The sequence below is a fragment of the Oryza sativa genome, chromosome 5 (assembly GCF_034140825.1).
Source record: "Oryza sativa Japonica Group chromosome 5, ASM3414082v1".
NCBI classification, from domain to species: Eukaryota; Viridiplantae; Streptophyta; class Magnoliopsida; order Poales; family Poaceae; genus Oryza; species Oryza sativa.
Genome location: NC_089039.1, coordinates 7214222 through 7224132, shown reverse-complemented (window position 1 = coordinate 7224132; position 9911 = coordinate 7214222).

The following is a 9911-nucleotide window of genomic DNA, read 5'->3' as shown; positions in this document are numbered from 1 at the left end:
CGGAAGTGGTGAAACTAATGGAGGAGTGTAGCAATGCTATACTCCTCCAACTTCCGGAGAAGAAGAAAGATCTGGGGTGTCCCACGAACAGGCCTTGTGCGACCTTGAAGCAAGCGTGAGTGTCATAACCAAGGATGTCTTCGACAAATTGAACTACACAGTGTTCGCACCAACACTGATGCGGCTCTAGCTAGCCGATTCCTCGGTCCGTTACCCAGCAGGTATTGCTGAGGATGCCCTAGTAAAAATTCGGGATTTCTTCATCCTGGTGGACTTTGTGGTCTTAGACATAAACTCTGACAAGGAGACGCCGCTCATCTTGGGGCGTCCGTTCTTAAGCATCGTGGAAGCCAACATTGATGTAGGAGCTGGAGAAATCCGGCTCGACCTCAATGGAAAGGAGGAGAAGTTCGAATTCCGACCGAGAATAGAACAATGCTCTATGGTGAAGATCAAGTACGGGCCAAATCCACAAAATATCCGAGAGGTCGAAGTTAAACCCTCAAAGACGGATAGCCTCATTGCATTCATGAAGAACTTCCTGGAGAAGGAAGCGATGGGCAGGCACCGTCCAGATCCAAAGGTGGCATCAAGAACGCAAGCTAAAAAGCCTGTGACACCAGCCGCCAAGAAGCCACAGGATGCACCCAAGACGTAAAATGACTAGCAAGTGAAGAAATCGACACCCACTCTCTCACCTCCGGAGCAGGGTGCCGCATCATCAAGCTAAGCATGATGGAGGTATGGTCTTGCTCGTCGGACTAAAAACGACGTTGCCCTTGCCAATAGGTAATTTGGTATGTATCTCATATTTGCCTTTTGCATCAAAACATGTTTATTTTTTCAAAATTTTGCATTAGGAATAAATTTGAGACAAATTTATAAAAATCAAATTTTGAGCAAAAATAAAATAAAATTTTGGCCAAATTGAACGTGGCTCCCACTCAACTTATCGTTGGGAGCCAACGGCCAAAAGTGGGCCCAGTTGGGCCTACCAGGCCTTGTTCGGCCAAACCGGCCAGGCAACGGTCAGTTGTGGCACTTTCAGGGGCAACGGCTAGTAGGTCCCACATGTTAGTTCTAGCCGTTTTGGGGCCTCTATAAAAAGGAATTGGCTGGTGGAGGAGAGTTCACCCCAAATTCAACATAGTTTCACTCTCTCACACACTCTCTCGCGCTCTCAAATTCATCTCAAACCTAGAGGAGTTGGTCTCAAGTTTATTTCCTGCATTTTGATTACATTTTTAGCATCTACGAGTGGCTTTGGTGCAAGGCTAACTGGCGGGTAGAATTAATCCTTGTTACTAGCTTAACCCCCGCTCGAGTTTGTCTTGTGCTCTTGCTCATTTTGTCTGCAGGCATGAAGAGACGAATCACGCACTTGTTTAATAATTGGTCAAGCTGTCAATCAAGCCATCACCAAGAAGAGTCGAGTGCACTTTCTTTCATCGAGGTCTCGTTGGAGGAAGCAGACGCTTTGCCAAGACTGCTTAGCGACTCAGACCTCAACCTCAAAGGTGAGCGGGAAATGCAAGCCTATCATATGCTCAAGGATCGGCCGTTTGCTCACACAAGAGCATACGACCCAGAACTTCTTTAGAAAATAGGTATAGATGTTGATTTCTACATTGTTTGGAATGCTTTAGGATGGGAGAAATTTGCTGTGGTAATTAAGCAATGGTTCTCGCTTACTTACCTTGCAATTTCTAGGTACCTTGCTAGAAGTAGATGATGGCATTTTGTCACGCTCGGAAAATAGAACACTATATTCCGTTTGTGAGTGCATAAATCCTTGTCCTATGAGGCAAGGTACACATTACAAAGTTGGTAAATAACAAAGTATATAAGCAAAAGCATAAATAGAGTACTTTATTACATTGGCAACCAAAGTTCCAACACTAAAAGATAAACGATAAAAGCCGAAAGCTATGTTGGGCCACCACAGGCGCTTGATGGCAGGCACGAGCTAGACATCAAAGCCATCATCTCCAAAGTATTCCTCTGCTGGAAGGGGGAAAATGGAGCAAGGCTGAGTACAACCACCATACTTTGCAAGCCATGCCGGGAAAATGCAAATATAATGCAAGTGAGTACAAAGAATTCATTTATAACGTTATTTTGCAGAAAACTATTATTTCAAAGCATGTAAATATTTAACTGTATTTGAATAAAACACGAACCTATCTCTAGTCAATTATTATCAAGCCGCGCTCCAACGCGATCTTGCCTTTATGCAGGCCAAAAAGTGATAACTCCAATTATTCAAATTTCAATAGAATTAAACTCTAACTAGGGTACATTGCTTGGTTTGCCCATAACCGAGGGCGTGGCTATTCAAATAGATTAGAGGTGTACATCGTTACCCACCAAACCCGTCTTCCTCACATGTTGCCATGTGCCACATGCCACCGCGGCATATGACATAAGCTATGACATAACTCATCGTTTGGTACCGCCCTAAACAAAGAGGACCGACATAGACTTCCCCCACCAGGTGCCCTAGGTCAAGCAAACAGTCTATGCCCCCGAGCATACAGCCAGAGACGTCGACCCCATCAAGGGCTTCATCCATCCCTATCCGTGTCTTCCTTGTTTATGACCGTACTAGACGATGCATTAAGCCTTTCCTATTAGACAGGTGGTTGTACGGAATATGCTTTGCAACAGAGGCCCGAAGACTGTTACTTATGACGGCCGAGATGCGACTAGCGAAACCAAGCACCCCAAGCCCAGCCGAAAACATGTTTGGGGAATTTTGAAGGGGAAATATCATGTCAAGGTTAAACAGCCACTAAACCATATTAACCATTATTTAAAAGTTATTCCCAAAGTCTAATTATTGGAAAACATCTAATTGTTTCTATTTAAGCGAGGCTAAGCATATCCCTAAATTTACTAGTAAGCACCACATACATAAAGTTCCCACTAGTTTTATTTTCCTAGAGTTATCAAGGATCGTAATAATACAAGTAATAAAGCTAAAACAAGGAGAATCGGTAAGGCTAAATAAAACAGTGATAAGCGCGGAAATTTAATAAAGTGAAATGCAATAATTTAAATAAACATAATTTTATAAATTAGGACAACAATATGATCAAAATGACATGACTTGCCTTGCTCGCTACCAAAATCTTCAAAATCAACCTCGAGGTAGAGCATCTCTCCGGATCTGCAGCGTCTACACTGCATACGCAAAGAAAAAGGGCTAAAACATAAATTAAAACCATATAAGATGCAGAAACAAAGCACTAAAATGGGTTCTTTACTGATTAAGGGAAAATTAGCAATTTGAACGAGTCAATTCCGAGTTCAAATAGTCAATATATGACCATTTGAATTTTAGATGTTGTCTGAATTGCATTTTGCGAATTTGTGGATTGATTTTGTAAAGGAAACCTACTGAGTGTGCGTGCTGAAACAGCAAAGAGAGAAAAACAGAGAAGAGGGAGAGAGGTGGCAGAGGACATGGCAGTCGGTCTCCACCGGCGGCCATGGCGCAGCGACACGGGAGAGGTGAGGGTGGCGGCGAGGCTCACCAGAGCAGCGGGGACGGCAATGAAACAGTGATGGTGACGAGCTTGGTTTTTTGTTGATGTTCGTCATTGTCTCCGAGGTCTTGATGTTCTTTTTTTGTTGTTAGTTTCTTCTTCCTCTTTGGTTTCATTACCTGGTATATCTCAAACATGAGGTGTTAGAGCCCTGTTCTTCGAAGAATCCCAGGCATCTCCCGCTCATGACATTTGCGGTCATCGTTGTTGAAATTCTTGGTGGGAAGGGGTACAACCTGAGCCGTAGATAGTGAAGCATTCATGGAGGATCCCAAGGATGCGAACACTACCGAAGGATAGCGTGCTGCTCCCACTGAGCAGGAGCAGGACAAGCCACTCGGCCATGGTGAGGTTATTGTGCACTGTGAATGCTCCTAGCAAAGCCAATCGTTTGTGCCTTCGGCTTCTTCACCATCGCCTAGCAGTCACACGCCATACGGTTTTTCTCCAGTCTAGCAGCTGTGGACATGGCGACAACAGAATTTTGGCACTTAGTTTCCCTATCTTCTTGTCTACCTTTTAGGCCATTTTTTTAGTTTTCTAGGAGTGGTTGGAATAACATGGTCATCAACTCCAGCCCAAAGCACACTTGGTTTGCACCGGTAGGTAATACTAGTACAAAAAAAATAGACCAGACTGACGGTCCAACCGGAAAAAACCAGACTCAGAGTAATCACGGTTCGGTTAGATAGGAAGACCGGACATGCATTTGAACCGCTTTAGACCAGATGAACTGGGAAAACCGGCACCGGTCAAAACATTAGGTCCGATGTTGGGCCATTCCAAGACTAACTTAACGCTGTTGGGCCATAAATGAGAGTGCCCCTTTGGTTTTTTTTTGTGCAAAAATAGGGAACAAAGGTGCTCTAGCTAGGATTCAACCTCAGGTCACTGAGTTGGAGGGAAAAGTCACTAGCCTTTCGACTAGCATGGAAAATACACATAATACATGTAAGATACAACCACGGTTCAACCGTCGGGTCAACGGTTGGATTGGTGGACCGGTGAACCGAGAGGTCGGCCGGGTCACCCACCGGTCCGGCTTTTTACACTATGGTAGGTATACTCATGCTTGCTTTATATAGATATGCGGAAACGACGGAGTGGACACTACCGGTTGACGGTGTGCTGCTCCAGCTGAGTAGGACAAGCCGCTTAGCAGTGATTGCTCTTCCCATAGCCATCGTCGATGCATTCAGCTTCTTCGCCATTGCCCAGTAGACATGAACCGTAGGATTTTCTGCAGGAAAGCAACGGTGGATGTGGGTACGGCTCAATTTTGGTATTTATTTTTCCCATCTTCATGTCAACCTTTTAGGCATTTTTTATTAGTTTTCTAGGAGCGGTTTGAAATGATATGGTCATCAACTCCAGCCCAAAGAACGCGTAGTTTGCAGTGATAGGCATACTCATACTTGTTTTATATAGAGAGATGCGAAAATAATAGAGTGGACACTACCGGTGGATGGTGTGCTACTCCCACTGAGCTGGACAAGCCATGAGGTCATGCACCGTGATTGCTCCTGCCATAGCCATCATCGGTGCCTTCAGCTTCTTCTTCGCCATTGCCCAGCAGACATGAATCGTAGGATTTTCTCTAGGCAAGCAATGGCGGACGTGGCAACAACTAAATTTTGGCATCTAATTTTTGCATCTTCCTGTCTAAAATGTATGCCTTTTTAGACAATCATTCAGTTTTATAAAGTGAGTTTTAAGCATACTAAGAAAGAGCAAAGTGGTTTAAACACAAAATAAAAATGTGTCTTCCAGTTTTCGGTTGTTTGTGTGACAATCATAACTAGGCTTTTATTTTTGAAAATATTTGGTAATAGCTACAAAATAAAGAACTGCTCATTCGTTGATCCTTCACACAGCAATAGGACAAAGCTAAGAGTACATCCTTTTTAGAAGAGAGTGGTCGCTGATATCCAAATTCCGTAATGAACTTGATGAAATTTCTTGCACATGAATCAAACAATCTATCACTAGTAGATTTTACAAACAAGCATGTGTTGTTCAATAAATCAAATACCATCACATCTAGAGAAACAATTGTAAGCTCCATATTTTTCTACTACATGGCTCGAGATCACGAGAAAGAATACTGCAAGCACAAGCACATGGTCACAACCTGCTTGAGCTACGCCGTACAAATTATTCAAAGTTACATGGAGGTCCCTCTGTTCTCTATGTCTATGTCTCTGTCTTTGTCATTGTCCCCGAGTTCTTGATGTTCTTTTTTGTTGTTAGTTTCTTCTTCCTCTTTGGTTTCATCACGTGGTAGATCTCAAACATGAGGTGTGAGAGCCCTGTTCTTCGATGAATCCCGAGCATCTCCCGCTCATGACTTTCCCAATCATCGTTGCTGAAATTCTTGGTAGGAAGGGGCACGACCTGAGCCGTAGATAGTGAGGTGTTCATGGAGGAGCCCAAGGATGCGAAAACGACGGAGTGGACACTATGGGAGGATGGCGTGCTGCTCCCACTGAGCAGGAGGAGGACAAGCCACTTGGCCGTCGTGAGGTTATTGCACACTACGAATGCTCCTAGCACAGCCAATCATTTGTGCCTTCGGCTTCGCCGCCAGCGCCTAGCAGGCATGAATCGTAGGATTTTCTCCAGGCAAACAATGGTGGCTGTGGCGATGGCTATTTTTTGGCATTTATTTTTCCCATCTTCTTGTCTACCTTTTAGGGATTTTTTATTAGTTTTCTAGGAGCTGTTCGAAACGGTATGGTCATCAACTCCAGCCCAAAGAACGCATGGTTTGCAGCGATAGGCATACTCATACTTGTTTTATATAGAGATACGAAAATAACAAAGTGGACACTACAGGTCGATGGCGTGATACTCCCACTGAGCTAGACAAGCTGTGAGGTCATGCACCGTGATTGCTCCGGCCAAAGACATCGTCGGTGCCTTCAGCTTCTTCTTCGCCATTGCCCAGCAGACATGAACCGTAGGATTTTCTCCAGGCAAGCAACGGTGGACATGGAAACAACTAAATTTTGGCATTTATTTTTGCCATGTTCCTATCTACCATTTAGGCCTTATTTTTCGTATTTCTCTAGCCGTGCTTACCAACGACATGGTGATCCACTCCAGACCAAAGAAAGTTTGGTTTGCATAGGGTGGTATACTCATACTTTCTTTGTATAGAGGCGTCTTGGCAAAGAAAAATGTGTATGAAAGGTTGCTGTTAATGACTAAACAAATCCATTCAGTTTTATAAAGTGAGGTTTAAGCATACTAGGGGAGAGCAAAGTGGTTTCAACACAAAATAAAAAATGTTTCTTCCAGTTTTCGGTTGCTTGTGTGAGAATCATAACTAGGCTTTTATCTTTGAAAATATTTGGTAATAGCTACAAAATAAAGAACTGCTCATTCATTGATCCTTGACACAGCAATAGGACAAAGCTAAGAGTACATCCTTTTAGAAGAGAGTGGTCGCTGATATCCAAATTCCATAATGAACTTGATGAAATTTCTTGCACATGAATCAAACAATTTATCACTAGTAGATTTTACAAACAAGCATGTGTTGTTCAATAAATCAAATACCATCACATCTAGAGAAACAATTGTAAGCTTCATATTTTTCTACTACATGGCTCGAGATCACGAGAAAGAATACTGCAAGCACAAGCACATGGTCACAACCTGCTTGAGCTACGCCGTACAAATTATTCAAAGTTATATGGAGGTCCCTCTGTTCTCTATGTCTATGTCTCTGTCTTTGTCATTGTCCCCGAGTTATTGATGTTCTTTTTTGTTGTTAGTTTCTTCTTCCTCTTTGGTTTCATCACGTGGTAGATCTCAAACATGAGGTGGGAGAGCCCTGTTCTTCGATGAATCCCGAGCATCTCCCGCTCATGGCTTTCCCGATCATCGTTGCTGAAATTCTTGGTAGGAAGGGGCACGACCTGAGCCGTAGATAGTGAGGCGTTCATGGAGGAGCCCAAGGATGCGAAAACGACGGAGTGGACACTATGGGAGGATGGCGTGCTGCTCCCACTGAGCAGGAGGAGGACAAGCCACTTGGCCGTGGTGAGGTTATTGTGCACTACGAATGCTCCTAGCACAACCAATTGTTTGTGGCTTCAGCTTCATCGCCATCGCCTAGCAGGCACGCGCTGTATGGTTTTCTCCAAGCTAGCAGCTGTGGACATGCGATGACGGAATGCTGGCACTTAGTTTTCCCATCTTCTTATCTACCTTTTAGGCCCATTATTTTTTAGCTTTCTAGGAGTGCTTAGAAATGGCATGGTCATCAGCTCCAACCCAAAGGACACTTGGTTTGCACCGGTAGATATACTCATACTTGCTTTATATAGAGATGCGGAAACGACGGAGTGGACACTACCGGTCGATGGCGTGCTGCTCCCGCTGAGTAGGACAAGCCACTTTGCAGTGGCAAGGTCGTGCACCGTGATTGATCCTGCGATAGCCATCGTCGGTGCATTCATCTTCTTCTTCGCCATTGCCCAGCAGACATGAATCGTAGGATTTTCTCCAGGCAAACAACGGTGGATGTGGTGATGGCTAAATTTTGGCATTTATTTTTCCCATCTTCTTGTCTACCTTTTAGGCATTTTTTATTAGTTTTCTAGGAGCGGTTCGAAACGGTATGGTCATCAACTCCAGCCCAAAGAACGCGTGGTTTGCAGCGATAGGCATACTCATACTTGTTTTATATAGAGACACGAAAATAACAGAGTGGACACTACAGGTCGATGGCGTGATACTCCCACCGAGCTAGACAAGCTGTGAGGTCATGCACCGTGATTGCTCCTGCCAAAGCCATCGTCGGTGCCTTCAGCTTCTTCGCCATTGCCCAACAGACATGAACTGTAGGATTTTCTCCAGACAAGCAACGGTGGACATGGAAACAACTAAATTTTGGCATTTATTTTTGCCATGTTCCTATCTACCATTTAGGCCTTATTTTTCGTATTTTTCTAGCAGTGCTTACCAACGACATGGTGATCCACTCCAGACCAAAGAAAGTTTGGTTTGCACAGGGCGGTATACTCATACTTTCTTTGTATAGAGGCGTCTTGGCAAAGAAAAATGTGTATGAAAGGTTGCTCTTAATGACTAAACAAATCCATTCAGTTTTATAAAGTGAGGTTTAAGCATACTAGAGGAGAGCAAAGTGGTTTCAACACAAAATAAAAATGTGTCTTCCAGTTTTCGGTTGCTTGTGTGAGAATCATAACAGAAGAGAAGTGTGCTATAAATTTATAGCTAATTGTAGCACAGATTCCAAGACGCTGTGTATACGAGAGGTGAGACTAGATATTAATGGTGTAATATACATGAATTTATAGGTAAGAAGGAAACATATCCTATGCACACAAAGCTTCCCGTGCACACCAACTAGCAAATATCACAGAAAATTCTACAAAAAAATTGGACATTCCCTCCTAATAGTATTACACGTTCGTGTGAAATCTTATTTTCAAATTCATTATATTTTAGCTGTAACAAAAAAAGATAAAATTCTGACAGATTTTTACCCTTAAAACTGTCATATTTTTTTACTTTTTTGTTACAGCTAAAATATAATGAATTTGAATACGGTACTTTACAGATATATGTAATACTATTAGGAGGGAATGTCCAACTTTTTGTAGAATTTTTTATGACATTTGTTAGTTGGTGTGCATTGAGTATGCACGAGAGGCTTGTGTGCATAGGATATATTCCCAGGCAAGAATAGGCCATTAGATTAGCTATAGATCACTACAAGAGTGCAATTTTCTTGGCGGTCCAACCGCCAAGTCTAAAAAGGCAGGGATATTACGATTTCTTGGCGGCTAACCATAAGAAAATGTCTTCTTAGCGGTCCGCCTTTTAAGAAGATTGTCAACTTTCGAAAGCGCCAAGAAAAATAAACCTTGTTGCTTTGGACCGACAAGAATATACTTTACTCGGCGGCAACAAAACTTTTTATTCTTAACAGTCAGAACCGCCTATGAAATTTCTTATTCTATTAAAGATAGTAGGTGATTATACTATTAAACTTGCTATAAATGCATGAAATACATTAGTTAGTAGAGGTAAATGCAAGCAATCCACCTCAGATGTACGTGGGTTAAAAAAGGGGCAAAAATGTTTCTAGATCTTTCATTTTTTTTCTTTAGCACTGTACTGGTTCACTTTATAAGCATCTAATAAAGTTTCCTACGTTTCGGACCCCCTTCACTTCTCCATCATAAAACAATTCCCAATATACGTAAGTTGTGTTTTGTGTGCTGAGTATTATGTCTGTACCGCTTTTTTTTCAAACATACATAGTCTTATAGCATCACAAAAAGATTACGTATAATCTTGCCCAAAAATTTATTGTTGACTTCCCCC